Source organism: Gopherus flavomarginatus, chromosome 4 (assembly GCF_025201925.1).
Source record: "Gopherus flavomarginatus isolate rGopFla2 chromosome 4, rGopFla2.mat.asm, whole genome shotgun sequence".
NCBI classification, from domain to species: Eukaryota; Metazoa; Chordata; order Testudines; family Testudinidae; genus Gopherus; species Gopherus flavomarginatus.
In genome coordinates this window covers 64,895,975-64,917,756 of record NC_066620.1, presented here as the reverse complement: position 1 = coordinate 64,917,756, position 21,782 = coordinate 64,895,975, and the positions used below count along the sequence as shown (strand labels likewise).

The window sequence follows — 21,782 nt, the reverse complement described above, 5'->3', positions numbered from 1 at the left end:
TGTTGGTTGAGGTGCAGAAGGTACTCCAGGATGAGTGGTGTAGACTTCTGGAATGGAGGTGTGTGTTGCTGGGCACACCAGCGAGTGAACCTCTTTCACCTGGCTAGATAAGCGGCCCTGGTGGATGATTTCCTGCTGCCAAGTACAACCTCCCTTATCGGTTCTGAGCACAGGAGCTCCATGGGGTTTAACCATGAAGCTTCCAGGCTGTGAGATGGAGGGACTGGAGGTCTAGATGGTAAAGGCAACCATGGTCCTGAGTGATCAGATTGGGGTAGAATGGTAACACAGTTGGGGTGTCCATTGACAGCTCCAGAAGCGTGGTGTACCAGTGTTGATGGGGCCATGCTGGGGCCAGCAGAATTACCTCCACTTTGCCCCAGTGGTAAGAAGGAACTGAAGGGTGGGGGGGTTAGGTTGACAGGGTCATATATTGAGCGCCATGAAGGCACCACTCTAAGGGGCTCCACAGCCAACCTGATGGGAGCTGCTAATGGCAAAACTTTCCAATGACTGTGCATGCAGTGTGCACAAATCTGATGGGAATCAATGTGAACAAGCACTCGAAGAAGAATTCAAGCTTTTTAACTGTTAAAACACAAATTCTCAACATCATGTCAAAACACACAAAGTAAGGATCCTTAAATCAAATGCTAATACATTCATAAGTATCAATTTTCCTCACTTTACCTATCTGTAAATATTGTTGATCATTGATGGAAATATTTTTTCATTGGTTGGGTTTATAAACCTCCACACTAAGATAAAAGGACTGATGGAACAGTACTGGGCCAAAAAGGCTCCGCCCTTCAGCAGCTGCCAGGCATGGTCCCTATGAAGGACCTGCTTAAAAGGGAGATGCAGCAGTCAGGCAAGGGGAGAAGAATGAAGCTGATTAGCTTCAGGAAGACAGGCATGCTGCTGCTGCTGGGGCAGAGTAATCTACAGGGGAAAGACTGGGAGTAAGACTCAGGCAGGATTCCTCTTTCCCCTGACTGTGGACTCTGAGAATGAGCTGGGAAACATTCCTTCCCCTCCCACCAACCCCAGCTGAAGCCCTGAATTACTGAGACTGTGTAAATAGAAGACTGGGGCCATGCCCCAAACTAAAGAGAAACAGGGAACATAGGAAGCAGTCCAGAGGAGACTGATCTGAATTGGCAGCCAGAAGGGACTGAGCCATCCCTCATCTATCTCTCTTTGGGTCCTGGGCCAGGATCCAGTGGAGAGTGAGGGCTGTCTTCCCTCTATCCTTCCCTCATCCTCCTGAGGGATCCCGGAGGACTCTGTGGCGGGAAAATGAACTGTGGCCTGGGTGCTTGACCCCCAGACTGCCCCAAAGAGCCATCTCCAGGCTTGGAAAGATTGCTTGACCACAGCGTGACCACTAGACTTGCTGGCCTCCGAGTGAAGCCTGCTACATGGTGAAATCCATGTTTACTAACATTTACCAGTAAAAATCTAACCCTTCCAAGACAAGCTATTTAGACCAGTGGTTCTCTACCTTTCCAGACTACTGTGCCCCTTTCAGGAGTCTGTTTTATCTTGCATACCCCCCAGTTTCACCTTACTTGCTTATAAAATCAGACATAAAAATAAAAAAGAGTCACAGTACTCTATTACCAAAAAATTGCTTACTTTCTCATTTTTACCATTTAATTATAAATCAATTGGAATATCATTACTGTACTTACATTTCATTGTGTAGTATATAGGGCAGTATAAACGAGTCATTGTATGAAATTTTAGTTTGTACTGCCTTCACTAGCGCTTTTTATGTAGTCTGTTGTAAAACCAGGCAAGTTTCTAGATGAGTTGATGTACCCCCTGGAAGATCTCTATGTATCTCCAGGGGTACAAGGACCCCTGGTTGAGAACCACTGATTTAGAACAAAGAATAGAATATAGCAACTCAGAACACAGGCTTCACAACATGCTTTTGCTTCACAGAAAACATGAATTCCATAAAATCCTGCAAGCTACACCATGGGGAATTCTATACTTATCAGAGGACATGTCAGATGAGGAGGAAGGATTTTCCAACGTTTGGGGCACTATACTGGGATTCAAAAGACCTGAATTCAATTTACCATGAGCCACAGATTTCCTGGTATGATCTTGGGCAAGTCATGAATTTATTATTATTATTATTAAGTCTTTGTATCTCAGTTTCCCATTTGTAAAATTGGTATAATACAGTGGTCCCCAAACTGTGGGCCGGCCCCATAGCAGCGCACAGAAGAATGTCTGGGAGGGCACAGTGGGCCCAGGCCAGCCTCCTGGGAGGCGGGGAGAGAGTGCCACCCAGACCCACTCTGCCCCCAGTTCCGCTCCAGACCCACTCCCCAGCAGCCCAGACAGGCACAATCCTAGTAATAACTGATTCTTTTTGTTGAAGTATTTGCCATGTGTTGCTTAGAAAAATATTTACTTCTGAAGTAAGAATGGAGTTTTCGAAAATAATTTCTTTATGTTTTAAGACCCAGAAAATACACCACACACTGCCATATTGATTTTGCAGAGCTTTTATAACCACAGAAACACACAGTACAGTAAGCTGGAAAACCTCTGACACCAGTTCAACTTTTGTATGTTCCCCAGACTACAAAAGAGGGTGTGAAAAGAAATCAATACATTAACATCTCCCAAGAGAAAGAGCAGAGTCAATTTCACAACATAACTGAATACAGCCAGCAGGGCATGGGGATGGGTTCTATTCTTATCAGTTCTAAAGGCTTTCAAATGCAAAAGTAGGCCACAATGTGAGTGTATACAACTATGGAAGGAGATGGAAGTGATGAGATTTGTGCAAGGGATCTTTCAAACTTAAATTCACACATAGCTTGATTAATCAGCACTGAAGCTCTGTATGAAAAGAGAGTGTAATACTCCTGAATGGAATACGGATTTTAAAAATCAATATTTAATGCACATACTGTATGCAGGGGCATTGGAATAGGAGAGGCCAGGGCCCCATCCCCTTCCCCCAGAAGGCCCTGCCCCCCTGGCCAGGCCAGAGCTGGAGCCCAGGCAGCTGTGGGGCACCATGCCGCAGACCCTCCACTTGACCGGGGTCGGGGGGGTGGAGAGCTGCCCCTGGCCCATATCCCTGCCGCCACCCAGTGCAGGAGGGTCCAAGGCTCCCTAATTCTGCCCATGCACAGCTTTTACCTCAACCCAGTTCCAGCTGAGGGGCTGCAGCCCAGCCATGGTAAGAGCCGCATGGGCAGCTGTGGGGAGCCACGCCATGGACCCTCCACCTGCCTGGGGTGGGGACACAGGCCAGGGACTGCTCTCAACCTCCCTTCACCCTAGGGAGGTGGAGGGTCCGCGACATGGCTCTTACCATGGCTGGGCTGCAGCACCCAGCTGGAGCTAGGTTGGGGTAAGAGCCACGAACAGCTGTGGGGAGTCACAGATCCTCCTGCCCCGGGCAAGGGGTCCGGGGACATGGGCTGGGGGCTGTTCTTGGCCCCCGCCCCTCCCCCGGGCAGGTGGAGGGTCTGTGGCTCCCAGCCCGCTGCGGCTTCTGGTTTGGATGGAGGTGGGGCCTCAGGCAGAAGAGGAGGGGTGGGGAGTCATGACACCTGACCCCCCCCACACACTTTTGGGCAGGCTCTGCCACCCTTGACTTTACATACAGTTATTCTCTCATGTGAACTATTAAGAATAGTATACAGTGAAAATTTGTTAAGGTCACTGGTTTAAGTGTTTGCCATAATAATGAAATGCCTTCTAAAAATTAATGAATTTATCCTCAGAACATCTTTATGAAGTAAGGAATTATTATCCTCACTTTACAGATGGAGAAACATACACAAAGATTAAGTGACTTGAAGGTCACACAGGAAGTGTGGCAGAAACAGAAACTGAACCCAGATTTCTTAAGTCTGAATCCAGTGATTTAACCAAAGGTCATCCTTCCACTCCTTAGCAGGATATTGAAAGTACCAAACAAGTTGTTTCCAGTGGTAGCATGGGAAAACGATAAATTGTGAAAGGCAAATTTCAACTTGCTAGCCCCTCAACAAACCCATCGCCATCTTTAATATTCTTTTCCTTTTAGCAATTCTCTGTAACTGAAAAGGTATGTTTTAAGCTACCTAGCAGAGGCACTTGCCCAAATCCTAGTTATAACTGATTATTTTTGTTAAAGTATTTGCCATGTGTTGCTTAGAAAAATATTTACTTCCATGGTAAGAACTGAGTTTTCAGAAATCATTTCTTTATAAGTACAGTATTAAGTCCCAGGAAATACACCACACACTGCCCACTTCATTATGCAGAACTTTTTTTTTTAAAAGACTTGCTATGTTTCCTTTATGCTCTTCCTTCTTTTCCATTTTCCTTTCCTTCACTAGTTTTCTTCTATTAGCTATATACACCAATACATTTTTCATCCCTTCCCCTCCCCCATTTCCTATACACTGTAGAAAGGAAAGGTTTTTTGTTTTTTCCATTTTTATTTCTGTATCTTTCGAACCTGTTCCTTTCTCTGCCTTTTTTAGTGTTCTTTCCATTTCTCTTCTCCCCTTAAATTTCACCATTCTTCTTTATCATCTTGTCCCTCAGTCCCACCTCCTTTTTCTTCCTCTCCATTATTCCACTCATACTCATTGTCCTTGCCACCAGGGACATCCACACATGTATTCCCTCATCCCCATCTTCACAATAAAAGGTCAGTCCTCCTTCTGCATCTAGAGTGCAGAGACACTCAGTTCAGTTTGCAGGCCAGGTGGACTGATTAGTTCAGCCTGCTATACCTGGTTTAGTCTGAGACAAGAAAGAGTGAGCCAAGCCTCATTTACATGCTCAGCATAGGTTTGGTATACTCTATGAGTTTAGGTCAAATTTATCAGCGTTAGATCAATTTAACCCTGCACCCGTCCACACAAAGAAGCCATTTTTGTCGACTTAAACGGCTCTTAAAATCGATTTCTGTACTCCTCCCTGATGAGGGGATTAGCACTGAAATGGACATTGCCAAGTCAAATTTGGGGCAGTGTGGATGCAATCTGACAGTATTGGCCTCCAGGAGCTATCCCAGAGTGCTCCACTGTGATTGTTCTGGACAGCATTTTCAACTCAGATGCACTAGCCAGGTACACAGCAAAAGCACCGGGGACTTTTGAATTTCAATTCCTGTTTGGCCAGCGAGCTCATCAGCACAGGTGACCATGCAGTCCCAGAATTGCAAAAGAGCTCCAGCATGGACCAAACAGGAAGTACTGGATCTGATCACTGTTTGGGGAGACGAATCCGTGCTATCAGAACTCCGTTCCAAAAGACAAAATGCCAAAACACAGGGCTTTGGAGCGGATCCCGGAGCTGGAGCACAGATCAGTAGGTTTTTGCTCAGAGCTGGAGCGGAGCCAGAGCGGAACAATTCAAAAATTTGATTGCTCCAAATCCTTGCCAAAATATTTGAAAAAATCTCCAAGGGTATGATGGACAGAGCTACAACAAGAACCTGCAGCAGTGTGGCGTAAAAATTAAGGAGCTCAGGCAAGCCTACCAAAAAACCAAAGAGGCAAACAGCCGCTCCGGGTCAGAGACCCAGACATGCCGCTTCTAAGATGAGCTGCATGCAATTCTAGGGGAGGCTCCTATCACTACCCCATGCCTGTCTGTGGACACCTGCAAGGGGGTGGGGGAATATCATGCAACAGGAATGAGGCTTTTGGGGACAAGGAAGATGAGGAGGTGGAGGAGGATGAGGATTGTGCACAGCACGCAAGCGGAGAAACCATTCTCCGTAACAGCCAGGAACTGTTTATCACCCTGGAGCCAATACCCTCCCAAGGGGGGCTCACAGACCATGAAGCCAGAGAAGGTACCTCTGGTGAGTGTACCTTTGTAAATATAATGCCTGGTTTAAAAGCAAGTGTGTTTAATGATTAATTTGCCCTGAAGACTTGGGATACATTTGCGGCCAGTACAGCCCCTCCTTTTAAACAGCCAACCCAACGGGTGCTTGGTATGGGAAAGGAGGGCGCTGCTGTTTGAAACCATTCCCACATGTTATAAAGGCTGAAGAAGCCAAAAGACTGCGGCTTACCATGGCTGCCTGCAAGCCGAATTCTGTTGCCCAGTCCTGTGTGTGTGATCTCTCACACCAAACTGGCAGGCCCTCAATACAAGAGGCAAAATGCGACCTTGTACTGAAAGCACATGTGCTATGTAATGTTAACAGCTGGATTCACCATGAAAGAGTCTACCCACTGTTCTCTAAAATGTGTCTTTTTAAATACTACTCTCCCTATTTTTCCTCCCACAGCTGCAAATGTTTCAACACTCCCCCTATGATCTCTGTCCCAGAGGCTAGCACATATAAGACGGTGAAAAAAATGCACCCGTGATGAAATGTTCTCTGAGCTCATGCAGTCCTCCTGCACTGAAAGAGCTCAGCAGAATGCGTGGAGACAAACAATGTCAGAGTCCAGGAAAGCAGAAAATGAACGCGAGGACAGGGGGGACGAGCAAGATAAGAAGTAGTGGCAGTGCAACGAGAGGACGCAGGATGCAATGCTGAGGCTACTGGGGGATCAAACTGATATGCTCCGGCGTCTGGTGGAGCTGCAGGGAAGGCAACAGGAACACAGGCCACTGCTGCAGCCCCTGTGTAACCGCCTGCCCTCCTCCCCAAGTTCCATAGCCTCCTCACCCAGATGCCCAAGAACGTGGGGGGGGGGGGGAGCGGTGTTCCGGGCACCCAACTACTCCACCCCAGAGGACCGCTCAAGAAACAGAAGGCTAGCATTCAATACGTTTTGAAGTGCAGTTTGACCTTGTCCTTCCCTCCTCCCCTACGCCACTCAGTGCTTCCCTCCTCTCCCACTCCTCCCGGGCTACCTTGGCAGTTATCCCCCTCTATGTGTGATGAATTAAGAAAGAATGCATGCTTCTGAAACAATAATGACTTTAGTGCCTCTGCAAGTGGTGATCAAAGGGGGGAGGGCAGTTCGCTTACAGGGAAGTAGAGTTGACCAAGGGGGCAGGTTTTCATCAAGGAAAAAAACAGAACTGTCACGTCGTAGCCTGGACAGTCATGAAACTGGTTTTCAAAGCTTCTCTGATGCACAGCGCACCCTGCTGTGCTCTTCCAGTTGCCCTGGGTGTCTGGCTGGACGTAATCAGCAGCCAGGTAATTTGCCTCAAATTCCCACCCTGCCATAAACATCTCTCTCTTACACTCACAGATATTGTGGAGCACACAGCAAGCGGCAACAACAATTGGAATATCGGTTTCGCAGCGGTCTAACCGAGTCAGTAAACTGCACCAGCGCACTTTTAAACGTCCAAATGCACATTCTATAACCATTCTGCACTTGCTCAGCCTATAGTTGAACAGCTCCTGACTACTGTCCAGGGTGCCTGTGTATGGCTTCATGAGCCATGGCATTAAGGGGTAGGCTGGGTCCCCAAGAATAACTATAGGCATTTCAATGTCCCCAACAGTTATTTTCTGGTCTGGAAAGTAAGTCCCTTCCTGCAGGTGTTCAAACAGACCAGAGTTCCTGAAGATGCGAGCGTCATGTACCTTTCCCGGACATCCCACATTGATGTCAGTGAAACATCCCCTGTGATCCACCAGTGCTTGCAGCACCACTGAAAAGTACCCCTTGCGGTTTACATACTGGCTGTCAAGGTGGTCCGATCCCAAGATAGGGATATGCATTTCGTCTATCGCCCTACCATAGTTGGGGAATCCCATTGCAGCAAAGCCATCCACTATGACCTGCACATTTCCCAGAGTCACTTCCCTTGATAGCAGCAGCTCAGTGACTGCACTGGCTACTTGGATCACAGTAGCTCTCACAGTAGATTTACCCACTCTAAATTGATTCCCAACTGATCGGTAGCTGTCTGGTGTTGCAAGCTTCCAGAAGGCTATTGCTACCCGCTTCTCAACTGTGAGGAGTGTTTTCATCTTGGTATTCTTGCCCTTCAGGGCAGGAGAAAGCAAGTCACAAAGTTCCATGAAAGTGCCCTTATGTATGTGAAAGTTTTGCAGCCAATGGGAATCATCCCAGACCTGCAACACTATGCGGTCCCACCAGTCTGTGCTTATTTCCCGGGCCCAGAATCAGCATTCCAGAGCATGAACCTGCCCCATTACCACCATGATGTCCAAATTGCTAAGGCCTGTGCTTTGAGAGAAGTCTGTGTCCATGTCCTCATCACTATTGTGACTGTGCTGTCGTCATCTCCTCGCCTGCTTTTGCAGGTTCTGGTTCTGCACACACTGCAGGATAATGCACAAGGTATTTACAATGCTCACAACAGCAGCGGTAAGCTGAGTGGGCTCCATGCTTGCCATGGTATGGCGTCTGAAGGAGAGCAGGAAAGCAGAGTTGCAGCGGAAGCGGTGGAGAATGATGGATGCCACTAGAATAGATATTTATACAGAACGACGAGAGGACCTGCAAGGTGGATTCATGACGCCAGGTGAGCAAAGTTGTTGTGGAAGCAGTCAAGGATGATGATTAGCACCATGCACATTTCCTGAGGAAGAATACATGTTCCCGGGAGCCCATGATAGACAACATGGAGAAATTCGCTACTGAGACATGAGCAGGAGAGCAGAGTTGCAGTGGAAGCGGTGGATGATGATGGGATGCCACGAGAACAGATATTTATAAAGAATGATGAGAGTACCTGTGAGGTGGATTCATGGCACCAGGAGAGCAGAAAAGCAAAGTTGCAGCGGAAGGGGTGGTTGGATGACAACGGTTAGCAGTTCTACTGCACCGTCTGCTGAAAGCAGTATGGTGTCTGCACGGAAAAAAGGCGCAAAACGATTGCCTACCATTGCTTTCACGGAAGGAGGGGCGATTGACGACATGTACCCAAAACCACCCACGACAATGTTTTTGCCCCATCAGGCATTGGGAGCTCAACCCAGAATTCCAACAGGCAGCAGAGATTGCGGGAACTGTGGGATAGCTACCCACAGTACAACGCTCCGAAAGTAGATGTTAGCCACGATACTGTGGACATACTCTGCGAACTTAATGTGCTTAGTGGGGACACACACAATCAACTGTATAAAATCGCTTCCTAAAAATCGACTTCTATAAATTCAACCTAATTTCGTAGTGTAGACATAACCTAGGAGTGGAGAAGAAAGGAGTGGCAGAAAAATTAGGGAGCTGTAAGGATGATATGGCAGAAGAGCCAATGAGAGGGAACTGCGGAAACGTGTTTTTATATCCTCTCAGTAAAGCAACGTTAGACAATCATATGGTCTTATATAAAGTGGAGATAGCCCGCAAACAGGGGGATCACGATTCCTCGGGGGGTTGCAAGGTGTTTACATGGGGATCACAAGCTGGACAGCCCCAAGTCCAGCCATGCACAGGGCTAACAGCCCCAAGCCCCCGTTAAATTAAATAACATTTAAATTAAACCTCCCTTCCTCCTGTTTTTAATTTATAAGAGATGTCACACTCAGAGGCTTGCTGTGTGAAAGGGGTCAGCAATACAAAAAAGTCTGAGAACCATTGAGCCTAACCACTACACTATTCTAGAAGTGGACACGAAAGAAAGCGACTTGATACTGTGCTAAACCAGATAGCACTACCTAATCTGAACAGAGAAATTAAGAGCAACTGTAGTCTGTCATATCAAGATTGGATTTCACACAAATGACACTAACGAAATCCTTAGACAGTTCTGCTTCAAAATCTGTAGCAAGATAATAAACTAATAATCCTGTAAATAGCACTTTTCCAACTTACACCACTATAATATGATTTTAAAATGCAGTTGATTTTCTGTTCAAGGGGAAAATAAACAGTCAAGTTTAAGTTTCCTGGAAGGAAAAAGTTCTGTTGTGTGTTACAATGCATTTAATGTGACACTCCTATTTGCCATATTGGTTCTACCTTAAAAACAAAGAAAGGAATATGTTTATACACAGAATGTGCCCTGAACCTTCCCAACAGGGAACCAAGTTTGAACACAATGGGCCAAATTTACTCCTAGTAATTATATAGTTATCTTCAACTGAATTACACCAAAGATGACTCTGGCCCAAATGTTAGTTGATAGCTGGGTTTAAAATACCTGGATCCTGAAACTGAAGAGCAAATCCACATCAATGTATGCCTCTGTTTTTGCACGTAAAATTTGAATATTCACAACAATCCAGAAATGGAATCATTATCTGCTTTGCACTTCAAGTGTGATTTTTAAGTGTTGTATAGTATGTTTTAGATAAACAACAAACCATACCCATCATCTGTTTAGAAATAAGGAAAAGCATGTTTGCTTTAGATACTGACATTAAACAAATTCAACAGATGGCTCTCACTGATCAGCTAACTGAAGTAAACTAGAATACTTATGAATCCAGCAAAACAGATTTCCTTTATAACATTTTTCCTGTAAAAAAGTTAGATTTGCACAGAAACATCAAAACCTGTGACATACTGTAGAATTATGAATATCTACAATATGTAAATTAATTCACTGGGTAACTAGAGGTTACTGTATAACCTGATCATTTTGGTCCATACCACATTTCTTTTGTGGCTGAAATGATCGAACAACAGATGCTACATTTTGAAAAGATTCTCAATGAATGCACACAGTTCCTATGAATATTAGAAATGAAACTCACAGCTTTTCATCATGCAAAATATGTATGGCCTACATCATTTATAAGAATAACTATAACTCATGAAAGTATAACCTGAAATATAAGACGTGACAGAAAATAGTCCAAACTAGATTTCTTTGCTATATAAGACCCACCAAGAACTCTGCTGGTTTTAATATGATACTCGGGCCAATTGAAGTCAAGTATTTTCACACCAGCAAATCTGTTCACAGACAGTCTTATTTTCAGATTGAAAGATTAAAATTTTCAGAAAGCGTACAGCCTGGCACATTGACTAGAGCTTTTGATGATCAATAGGTAAACTGGCTTTTGCTCCTCCTCCAAGCTGACCATGTGTTAATAAGGGCTCCCTTTACTAAAGTATCAGCATATGTTATGATGTTGGTTGATAAGGAGCCTAACAAAGAAACCTTCGAGAAAGTTCTTGGTGACTGTTCTATTAATTATGATCACAGGCTTCAGAGAAATCTTCTTTTCATATCAGTGAGGTAGAAGCAACTCATTTGGAGCACAAATTGAAAGATAAAGCCAAAGATCAAATGTACACAAGAAGTCAAATGAACAAAGATCTTGTAATCAGTGAATACTTTCCTAGTCAAGGCTGTAACTTGCCTTGCAGGGTGTTTGCAGGGAGACATTGTACTATCTTGAGGACTGAGGCTATGTCATCACTAGGGCTCTGTGTCTGTCATTGAGGTAGCAGAAGTCATGATTCCATGACTTTCCGCGACCTCCAAATTTCTGCAGTGGCCAGTGTGGGAGACCTCAGGGCCGCCTAAGCAGCTGGCTCCTGGGACAGCTACTCAGGTGGCCCTGGAGACAGCCACACCGGCTGCTACTGGAGCAGCACTGCAGCCAGCCACTTGGGCGGCTCCGCAGCCAGTTGCACCACCGCTGCTCAGACAGCCCCAGGCAGCTGGCCCCAGGACCACCCAAGCAGCGGACAGTGCGGCTGGCCCAGGGGACTGCCGAGCAGCAGTCCTAGGGGCAGTCGGAGCTGCCACTGCTCAGCGGTCCGTGGCAGTGGGTGCCGCTGGCTTCGCCTCTCCCCCCCAAAGCAGCGCCCCCCCCCCGTTTCCACCAAGCAGTGCCCCCCCAAACAATTTTTGTTTCTTCCCCATGACCCGTCCATTACTTTTACTAAGAAGACCCATGAGTAAATTGTAGCCTTAGTCATCACCTACGTTTTTCAAATTAGTTTTTGCTTTCTTAATGCTGAGATGGCAGGATGAAAAATAATAAAGTACTTACATAGTAGTCAACACATCCAAAGCACTAAACAAAATACGAATTAGTCTTCAAAACACCCATTTAACAAGTAATTCCCATTTCACAGATGGGGATACTGAGTCAAAGATGTACTGCCACCTGCCCAAGGCCCCAAGGTGAGTGGAAGAAATTCAACTTTGGTAAGCCTTTGAAAAAAAGTACACAGGATTCCAGTGGCTAGAAAGACTAAGGCAACTGGGAGATGACGGCAGTTAGTCAGCTGATATCAGGGTACTTATTCTTATTTCTACTGAATTAACCTGGGGGGTAAAAGCCCTATGGACATTAATGACAAGCCTTTATCATAAGGCTTTTAAAATGCCTTTGGGCTGTTTTGAGGTCTGAGAGCTCCCTGCCTGCAACTCCTTTTTCATGTTTTTCAATCAGAATACAAGTCTTCTAGAGAGGTATTATAAATTAAATCAAATCTCTTTTGGAGAGCTGCATACATTTTTCAAGTAAACACCACCACCTTCTACAGAAACAAATCACTTGCTGAAGGTAACTAGTGCTACGTCATTTTGTAGTCACTGCCTTCCTCCCCAAATACCAGGTTTGTTTTTAAATCCTTGTAAAAGGTTCTCTGGTTCTGTGGAATTATTAGCATCCCTCAACGAATACTTAATTTGAACCATTTTCTTAATACCTGTATACAAATTATCACCACTCTGATTATCCACTAGGCATAGGATCATTGTACTAAAATTATGTTTGCTATATTTAAAGAGTACGAGAACCCTAGAGATAAGCCTGAAAGTGAAACATAGCTTCTTGAATAATAATTGCTTTGCACTGGCTCCCATAAGTAGAAGGAAAAACGACTGCACTTCACTGCAGTAGTTTCAGAACCTTCTCTGAGGTTGTTTGTCCAAGACCAGATAAAGAACGGGGAAAAAAATTACACTTCCTTTTTGGTCCATACATAAAAGCCACAGCTTTTCACTGGAGGGTCTGCACAGTAGATAAGGAACAATTACCTGGCATCTCAACAGTTATCTGTGTTGCAACCTAAGTATTTGCATCCTTTTCTATTTTGCTCTCTCTTATCTGTTTTCTCAAGGCCAGGGGGAGATAAAACATGGTCTCCCACTTAACTCATCTGTTGCAAGGCTGGGATTATTGTGGAATAAGCTGTGGAGGCATGAGACAAAACATTCTTAGTTCTTGTTGGCCCATTTGTCTAATAATAAGAAAGGAAAGGAATTTCCTGCTCATGGATGGATGGATTCTAATTTTTAAAATTTCAATATTTTAAAATTCAATATTTTATCAGGTCATCTGTACTGCACTCACTGCCACAGAAGCTAAGTACCTTAATAAGAAAAATAAATCAAGAAGTACTTAATCATATGACATCTCCAAACCATCTGACGTTTCAAAAGAAAAAATAGCAATATTAAAAGATCAAAATCTAAATAAGTTGTCAAAATATGAAACAAGAAAAGCACATTTAAAACTATTTTCTACAATTAAATTATTTTTCGCAACTGTCTGCATGTCATCCTTCAGTTTTGTTTAATAAGGGCTTTAGTTATAGGACAATATCTATATAGAAATAAAGAATATTTACTTTCAAATTATGATCTGTTAAGTCATGTTTTAAAAAAAAAATCAGAAAAATGCTCAATACAAAAATGACTATTATATGAATAAGGTAATAAAATAGTAACATGATGGGGGGAGGGCAGGGAGGCATCTCTCTACTTAACACAGACCTTTTTGCAGAGTCCAGAATTTCTACATCAATTACACTATTTTCTATACTGTAAGTTCGTCCACTAGGACAATTACTTTTTTCTATATTTTTTCCCAGTGTAAACTTTATTAAAACCTCCAAATTAGTGTTGTATTATGTTAAGAGAAGAGTCTGATAAATACTTCTGAGGATTCCCTGATGCTCTAATCTTCTGTCTCAGCCCTTTCTAATTTCCAAAGCAAGATGACAAAAATAGAAGGCTCAAAAGTCTAGCAAGGAAGAACCATATACACACAATAGTTTAAATACACTACTATATATAACGCATTTCAAAAGTTTCTCGTCAAAAACAGTAAAAAGCAAACTACAAGCGAAAGAAAAGGTATACCATAGTGACACCATGTGGCTACATTTTGCTCTATATTATTTTGGGACATTATTCTCAGTACATTTGGCACTGTCTTTTAAAAATCTAAACCTCAACCAAAATTCTTACAAATTTGTGTGACAGAACATACTAAAAAACTTGCTTACAAAACATAAAAATAGAGATGTATTGAAGAAAATGCAATATCTCAAAGGTGAAGTGAGTTGCTCTGTTTTACTCAAATCTTCTATCCAAACTCCAATTCCCAAAAAATTTAGACCACTATATAGGGGATTATAGAAGAAAGTGAAAGTACATTAGTGTTCTGCCTGTATCTTTTATTATTTACCATATCTATAACTAGGAGATACAATTTAGATGGGGCTACTATAATTTAAGTGCATAACTGGCTGGATAACCATACTCAGAGAGTAGCTATTAATGGCTCCCAATCCCGCTGGAAAGGTATAACAAGCAGGGTTCCGCAGGGGTCTGTTTTGGGACCGGCTCTGTTCAATATCTTCATCAACGACTTGGATGTTGGCATAGAAAGTACACTTATTAAGTTTGCAGACGATACCAAACTGAGAGGGATTGCAACTGCTTTGGAGGACAGGGTCAAAATTCAAAATGATCTGGACAAATTGGAGAAATGGTCTGAGGTAAACAGGATGAAGTTCAATACAGACAAATGCAAAGTGCTCCACTTACGAAGGAACAATCAGTTTCACACATACAGAATGGGAAGAGACTGTCTAGGAAGGAGTATGGCAGAAAGAGATCTAGGGGTCATAGTGGACCACAAGCTAAATATGAATCAACAGTGTGATACTGTTGCAAAAAAAGCAAACGTGATTCTGGGATGCATTAACAGGTGTGTTGTAAACGAGACACGAGAAGTCATTCTTCCGCTCTACTCTGCGCTGGTTAGGCCTCAACTGGAGTACTGTGTCCAGTTCTGGGCACCGCATTTCAAGAAAGATGTGGAGAAACTGGAGACAGTCCAGAGAAGAGCAACAAGAATGATTAAAGGTCTTGAGAACATGACCTACGAAGGAAGGCTGAAAGAATTGGGTTTATTTAGTTTGGAAAAGAGAAGACTGAGAGGGGACATGATAGCAGTTTTCAGGTATCTAAAAGGGTGTCATCAGGAGGAGGGAGAAAACTTGTTCACCTTAGCCTCTAATGATAGAACAAGAAGCAATGGGCTTAAACTGCAGCAAGGGAGATTTAGATTGGACATTAGGAAAAAGTTCCTAACTGTCAGGATAGTTAAACACTGGAATAAATTGCCTAGGGAGGTTGTGGAATCTCCATCTCTGGAGATATTTAAGAGTACGTTAGATAAATATCTATCAGAGATGGTCTAGACAGTATTTGGTCCTGCCATGAGGGCAGGGGACAGGACTCGATGACCTCTCGAGGTCCCTTCCAGTCCTAGAGTCTATCTATGAATCCACCAAATCAACCAATACCCTCCCTGAACTTTATCTTGGCCTGAAGCCTTACTGAGAAGGATCCAAGATACTGGCCACTAGCATATGGCACTGGATACTTTTTTTGCTAGCTTCACAATTAGCTTACTTAGAAAAAGATGATTAGGCAATGCGTAGTAGTTTGAGAGTTCTCTGGCATCAAGTTATAGTTTCTTTAATACTGGTCAACCACTGCACATTGCAGCATGGGTAGCAGGTTTTCTTTAAAGGATATATTGACAGTTTCTTTGTAGGGGTTACAGGCCACCTCTACTCTCTTTTTCCACACAGGAACAGCACTGGGTCAGAACCACAGGTACTGTCCCTGAGGGCATCATTACTTCCATAACTACTGACTGTGAGAAGGCCCTACATTTTTGGAAGAAAGTCATTGCTTCTGGCCCTGTGTATGGCTTATTGGCCTCACAAGCCACCGATAATATCCTCAATATACATCCTCTCTGTGAATGTTGTAACAATTTGTGGAGATGACATATAAACTGAGCATTGCCAAGAACATGGATCAGACAAGGACCTTGCCCCAAGGAGCTTCCAATAGAACCAGTACAGAATTCCTGTTGTTATGTGAATGGCAGCATTGTTTAGCGTGTTGAATTAGTAATAAGTTATGTAGTAAAATGTATTTTGAGAAGAAATATGAAGGAGATATTAGAAACATTAATTTCTCAAGCACAAAGAATGGATTACAAAAAAGATACCCACTGCGCAAGTCTTCATACCGTGAGATTTCTGCTTTCTTTAACTGTTAGTGGAGGGAACTGTGAAACCAGATATCTGGGTTCTATTCCTAACTCTGCCATTGATTCTGCTATATAACTGTGAACAAGTCACTTAAACTGTTTTTCATTTCCCCTGTCTTTGTAAAGACCTCACAGATCCATAGATAAAAATTGCAATGTAAGTGCAAAGTATTACTATGAAATGGAGACAGAGATAGCTTGTTCTCAGGGATAAGGAGAAAGATTCTTTAAAACCAATATCCCTGTAATGTATTTTCATTCTTATTTGCTTTTTCTGTGCAGTAAATGGTACATCTATACCACTTAAGTGAAGGGGATTGAACAAGTAGCTGTTAAGGAGTCAGGAAAAATTTAATAACGGCAAAATGAAAAAACTCAACGATAGTACACAACCTCTAAAAAAATACTATTTTGTGTAGTTAAAAAAGAAAACTTTGTATATTGTGACATTTCCCCAGTGCACAATCTGGATAGCTGAATAGTTGTGTCCCCTTAATTCTCTAGCCTGTGGCGCCTTTACACTGCTTTGCTGTCAGAACATCCACTCCTGGCCTGTTCACGCAGCCTTTAGAATGTAAATTAACTCTCAACAAAATGCTGAGAACTCTGACCGGTCACTCATGAATTACATACAGGTAGCAAATTCTTAGTCCTAGCCTTGTCCCCCCGGAAATGTGCATTCTGTACTGCTCAGTACCCTTCTGAATTATACAAGCTTATAGGAAGTTCATCATTTCATCAAAGGAAAATGATATTGCACCATCTTTGTTATCCCAAATACAGTTTCCCACATACTTTAGACCAAACGCATTAGTTAAGATAAAGGAAGCATTATAGAAAGATAGATTTTAAGTGATTATAAGTAATAATGCATAAAAGTCAGGATTGGTTACAAAAGAAATTAAAGAGCAAAATGCAAGCTAATACCTAACCTAATAAGCTAAGTGAACTTAAAAGCAAAAGATTTTCCTCACCATACTCTGCAGTAAATTTCACAGGCTGGGTCCCTTTCAGCCTGGAATCCTTCCCCTTTATTTCAGCTTCTTGGAGAGTCATTAAGGTCATGAGCAGAGATAAAGGAGTTGGAGACCACTGTCTCTCACTCTTATGCCACTCTTCCTTCTTTGAAGATTACCCCCAGCTGGGATGCAGGTAACAAGCAGTTTCTTGTGGAAGTGAAATTTAAATCATCTGTGACACACTGTGCCCCATGTAACCCTCTGTACCCACATATTCACCACTGTAATACGATCATATATTTTGTACAAAGTATGCCTTGTGAAGTATCGTTGGAAAAGTTATGCTTTGCTACTCAGCAATGTCCCATTAAAATGTGTGTATTATTATTGCATATGAAGTTCTGAAATATTGCTATATATTTGTTACTGAAACATGCTGTGAGTCTGGGAAACAACCACAGACTAGCTCCTTAGAAATAACAAAGGAACTATAAACAAAGGACTTGCATGTCATCCCCAGAGATACCTCAATTAACACGTACATAAAAGGTGCAAGCAAGAATTTCAGTTCATATGAAGGAAACTTGGCAACTCACATATGCCATGGAACTGCCTGAGTCCCATGACTCAGCAGAGGCTTTTCCAGTACAAAGGCTCAGAGTACAAAAGGTGAGGAGGGAAGGGTCTCTGACCACTTCTCTTCTTCACCATCTGTACTGAAACAAGATTGCTTGAAAGCCTTTGAACTGGGGAGACTGGTCCCAAGTTGGGAAAGGATCCTGTTTGTGTACTAGAAACTGTGAACTGCCTGTTGTTCAAAAGTCCATCTTGTACCCTGGGTGCTGTCACATTGTCCCTGTGATGAAATGTAAATTTCTTATTCACACCGTCCCTTTGCTGGAGAATGGTCACTTAAACAAGTGATAGCCCTTTAACATCAGGTTGGGGACAGTGTCTCTTTGCCTCTGAAAAACTGGATTGTGGGTGTTATCCAGAATTACAGCATATTTCAGTAACCATCATACAGTAGAATCTCATACCTTCACATACAGGGTTGCTACACATCTGTAGGCATCATTTACTAGGGGGGCCTCTGAACTTAACTGGAAGTGTTCCACTTGGGAAGATCCTTAATGCTACAATCCAGCCTTCGAGGCTACAGCTCCCATGATGGCTTGGGGAAGAGAGTGAGAGACTTCCTTTATTAGGGAATGCAGGGGGAGCATGTGATGGGCTCCATTTTGGAGAGGAGCTGAGATTGCTTTATGAAGCTCTGTCCAAACCAGAAGCTGCTGCTAAACTCCTGCTAGAATGCCAGAAACTACTGCTTAGAGTCTTCTGGGGCTTTGTTCAAGCAGGGAGCCTCAGAGGCTATTGATGGGCTTCACTGGAGCCAGGGCAGAGACAGTTGCTGTACCCAGAGCTGACTGAGATGGTCCTGCAAGTGAAGGCAGTATGGGTAACCACCACCTTTGTCTGGAAAAGTACTTGCAAGGCGAAAGGGGACAGAAAAGAGACTTTAAGGGGTTATCTGAGTCTCAAAATAGGGAAAGAGGTCTTGTCATCAAACCAGAATCAAGGTTACTGACATCCGGTTAAAACAAGTCCAATCTTCAGAGGGGTTGTGCAGCTTGGAATGATTCCAAATTAGAATTGTTCTGCCCCTTGTTGCCTTGCCTGGACTTATTTACTGACCCAACAGAATGCTGTCCCCAGCTTCACAGTCTTCAAGCACACTGACACAAGCATTTAGAACTCTAAAATCCAGAGGAGTGTACACTCAGAGGTGGGGTAAACGGTGACAGTGTAAATGCAAGTTAGGTAAGTTTGTTAATTGATTTATCCAACTGCCCCCTGCTGATCTAAATTAGTAGAGACATTTGATGTCAGTCTATTGTGCCATGTTTCCTTAAATTATTAAGTAAATGTGTGTTAACTGTAATCTAAGTGTTTATTGGGCATATATTGTTTATAATTGGTATTTTAGAGTTAGACCCATTGCACAGATTAGCTTAGGTTTATTCCTGGAAGCTCCGAATGCTAGTGAGAGTGTACAGGGCCAGCCAGGTGGAAGCACTGCTCATTTTAATGTCCTTTACAAGTAAAAGGACTGCAGCAGAGGGATGGATAGAGGATTCCCATCTATCCATCATCACCACTACGGAGGGAGGGATAGCTCAGTGGTTTGAGCATTGGTCTGCTAAACCCAGGGTTGTGAGCTCAATCCCTGAGGAGGCTATTTAGGGATCTGGGGCAAAAATCTGTCAGGGGATTGGCCCTGCTTTGAGCAGGGGGTTGGACTAGATGACCATATTCTATGATACTCAGGATCTCCTTTACTGCCAACAATATCAGGTGTCCAGGCACACGGGTGAGTGTTGCTTGCTCCGAAGTAACCCAGGGAGGAAAGGAGGAGGTTACACATATTTCAGCAGGATAATGACTTTTCAAACGATACCTCACAAGGCATACTTTGTACAAAATTCATCATAGTCTTGTAAAAGTGGTGAACATAATTGTATAGACTGTCACATATATATATAAGCTTCCCCTACTAAAAAGACTATCATGATCTTTCAGGGTTAATATTTTCTTTATAAGTTATATTTGAACAATTTCGCTGGTGTATTAGATACAAACATAATGTCCTTCAACATCAAGCATGGTATCTGTCTTGCTCAAATTTTTTTATTTCTGTATTTTTTGAGAGAGTAAAACCATAAAAACTGTACCCAAAGAAAACATAACCCCACTCTCCACTTGTGCTTGGGCTCTTCTCTATCCATCACAAAGCATTCTTAGGCAATAGTGTCGTAAAGAGTCTCAATCCAAATTCTGTTTTTTTAAAAACCCATTTCAAGACTATATTAATAAAAGAGTAAATATTGGAGACCTTGTGCAATTGAACTTTAATCCCTTCTGTTGGGGCCCGAGATTGATTTTTTTTCACTTTAGCACAAAAGAATACCAAGTCTAACTACTGAGATTTTTAGGTAGCACCATTTAATGCATCAGGAACATCCAGCAGAAGCAGATTGCACTGAAGAAAAACTGCAGGCTTTTAGATACACACATAATTAAGGAACAGACTGAGCGTTTAGGTTCCACTTTCAGCTGGGAGCAGTGAATAGCTGCGCTGCTTGGGAATAGGTCTGGGAACCAACTGCAACTCAGAGTATGATTTACTCTAGAACAGCGTGGGCAGGGGCAGAATAAATTACTGTAGTCTTTACTCACTGCCCACCCAGGTACTCCCCTCTGCAATACTACTCTAACAATTCAATAGGGAGGAGCAAAGCACTCCCCCTGACCCTTTTAAACTCTTTCCTGTCCACTTGCTTGAAAAGGAGAATATCCAGAAAGCAGGGGTTGTACTCTGTACCAGACTCATACCCACATTCTGGGGAAATCTTACTTGCTGAACAGAGGGAAGGGCCTTCCTTCCTTGCTTAGCTGTGAAAAACAAGGACATAATTTAGCTCTAAATATACTGCATATTAAGAAATGAATTTCCATTACAGTTTCTGAACATGCCAATTTTTAAACATTTCAGAAAATATAAATCATCCTAGTGCCTGAGAGTGTGTTCATTTTACCAATACAACATCAGGCTGGATCCCATGCTGAAAGTATGTGTTAAGAGGTCAGAAAATGCAGTTCACCATTGGAGTGCACTTTGAAGTTTTAAACAATGTAAGGATAAGGCCTTTTCCTGTAGCCATACTGTAAGGCCTTTGTCTGCAGCCACATTAGGAAAGCAGCAGCCAATAGCCAAGAAGCAGAAAGTCACATCCTCACATTCCATCTAAATTACTTTCAAATAATGTAATATTGGACAGCTAAGAAGGCAATCCTGTTCTAACAGTACCCACCATCACCAGATAAAGCAACAGATCTTAAGATGGTTAAAGAAAACTTTGTTTGATGACACTCTAGCATTCTGTCTGGCAAGAAATCACTAAACGGTTATGATTGTACGATCTATACTTCTATTGTTTTGCCTTGACGGCCCCTGCTTCTCTGTTGTTTATCTGTATGGTCGCTGTCTAGTTCTCTGATTATTTCTATCTATTGCATAAATAATTTTGATAGTTGTAAATCAACCATGGTGGTGAAGTATGATTGGTTAAAGAATTGTTTTACAATATGTTAGGATTAGTTAGAAAATCTAGTAATATTTCAGTAAAATGACTGGTTAAGATACAGCTAAGCAAGACTCAAGGTTCACTATATAAACTGGAGTCCAAAAGAAAGTTTTCGGGAATCTAATCTAGAACACAGCCCCAAGATCAGAGATAACAGATCTCGCACCATGCAGAAGCTGGAGTCCCCCAGATGACCTGAACCTGACTGGCCAGCAGGAAAAGTTCATCTATCTTATTGGGAGTGGTGAGCATTGTATGCTTAGTGTGTGCATTCTGTTTTGGTGATGGTTCATAAATAGAGGTCAAATAGGATATTGCTGTGAAAGGCTCTTTCACTGGTAAAAGACCCCGTAAACCTGAAAAGGATTAAGCCCTGAGGCCCTGAGTCCATAAGGAATGGGTGTTTGTTCTCAGTCCATAGGGAATTGGTGTTTACCCGGAGCCCACGGAGGAACAGAGTCCCAAGCCCACAGAGTAGAGCCCGAA

At 43.0% G+C, this 21,782-nt stretch overlaps 2 protein-coding genes across 7 annotated transcripts in view; one reads left to right on the top strand and one right to left on the bottom strand.

Annotated features, from left to right (window-relative positions):
* The window catches only part of BTBD9 (BTB domain containing 9), a 369,159-nt gene that overhangs the window by 293,677 nt on the left and 53,700 nt on the right, over nt 1-21,782 (bottom strand). The window lies entirely within an intron of this gene.
* LOC127048750 (myb/SANT-like DNA-binding domain-containing protein 2) overlaps nt 5,006-21,782 on the top strand; it is a 366,512-nt gene continuing 349,735 nt past the window's right edge. The window contains exon 1 of the mRNA XM_050948644.1: nt 5,006-5,171. The gene's annotated coding sequence lies outside the window, so the exon portion shown is untranslated. The remainder of the gene's footprint in view (nt 5,172-21,782) is intronic.